This window comes from Cupressus sempervirens, chromosome 9, assembly GCF_028749045.1.
Source record: "Cupressus sempervirens isolate cs-2001-9-10 chromosome 9, ASM2874904v1, whole genome shotgun sequence".
Classification (NCBI taxonomy): domain Eukaryota; kingdom Viridiplantae; phylum Streptophyta; class Pinopsida; order Cupressales; family Cupressaceae; genus Cupressus; species Cupressus sempervirens.
The window spans coordinates 396260142-396261605 of record NC_143126.1 but is presented as its reverse complement, the minus strand read 5'-3'; the positions used below and the strand labels follow the sequence as shown (position 1 = coordinate 396261605).

The following is a 1464-nucleotide window of genomic DNA, read 5'->3' as shown; positions in this document are numbered from 1 at the left end:
AGCTTTATTTCTCAAAGTAAGTGTTAGACATATCAAGGAGGCGTCATGTTACGTCTCTTTAATCATGTCCCCTGAGAATTTTTCTCTTGTATTATTCATGCTTTATATTGCGGTGAACTGACAAAGTTTTAGGGTTTCAAAATAGCCAAAGTGTCCATTTAGGTAGATGGGTAACATATAGACATACCAAGAACAGTCCATTTCCAGATACAACCCGTGACTCGAACTTTTTGGTAGTTTGATGTTGTGAATAAAAATGCTTTCTACTATTTCTTTGCCGAGTAATGATCGTTTGTTTAAGGTCATGACTGATGGCAAAAATGATCATTACAGCCATGGACTTTTGAGGACGATCTACTTGTCCTCGGCTTTATAAGAGACCCCATGGAGTGACCTATTTCCATACAAGCAAAGTGAGTGAAGAATAGCGTCTTCTTCTTCATCTTTCATGAGCTTCTATGATCTCCAAAGCTTAGAGCCCATGGCTTCTTCTCCCAGGTCCTCTTTGATCTCTTTTCTTCATATTTGCTTTGGGACACGGTTCCCTCTCTGTGTTTATTGTTCTATCAGTTCTTTTTTTAACTGCACCTCTTTCTTTTATTTGCAGATCTGCGAATGGACGTGGGTGGAGAGAACAAGAACTTCACCTCCTTTTAATTATGAAAACATATGATCATACCTTTGTAAAAGTTGTAAGATACCTTTGTAGTTTTATTGACATAAGTGGATTGTCACTTACAAACTGGCGCTATCCCCTCTGAGCTTTGTTATAACTGTGGTTTGAACTGCTTGCATCCAGATTTACCTCTTCCATCGCCCCCATTATTACAGTTTCTTCCTTTATCTATATTTATCTTCTTCCTCTTCCTATATTCACCATTCATGTTTATACTCCATTACATCCGTCTCTCTTCCTAGAGATTCACGTAATCCATGAATCACACACTCGTTTCACTTCAGATTCCTAGGCAGTATCCCTTCTGAGCTTCAATTTATTTTTAAACAAAATAAAACTTGTTCTCATAGATGAGAATGTTTTATTGCTTTGCTGTAACAAGCAGTTTTTTTTATAGAAAAGAAATTTTATATAAAATGATGTCTACTCTCGTTTTTGTTGTCATCTTATCTATTTTGGAGAATAGATTCTGGAGTTTGATCTTAAATTTAATAAGATGTATTTCTATAAAATGCCCCACAAATATGAGGTATGTAGTTGAGGACATATTTCATCTCTATTATTAGATAGATTTTATTCAATGATCCGTTCTTGTTTCATTGATAATAGGTCGGAGAATTTGATCTTCGTTTTTTATGATTAGACATAGAATTTAAATGTTACATTGGTATATCTGTAAGGACAGTTCACTTTTAGTTCAAATGATTTTGTAACATGATAAACAGTAATTCTATTTAGTGTTCTTGTTCAAATATAGCATGCCATCCAGATCTGTAACGGCATCTGCA

At 35.0% G+C, this 1464-nt stretch overlaps 1 long non-coding RNA gene across 1 annotated transcript; it reads left to right on the top strand.

Moving 5' to 3' along the window:
• Positions 1-292: 292 nt before the first annotated feature.
• On the top strand, positions 293-1093 carry LOC149538929 (uncharacterized). The gene is made up of 2 exons (XR_016355862.1): positions 293-498; positions 608-1093. It is a non-coding gene; the product is annotated as an uncharacterized LOC149538929 (long non-coding RNA).
• Positions 1094-1464: the final 371 nt, after the last annotated feature.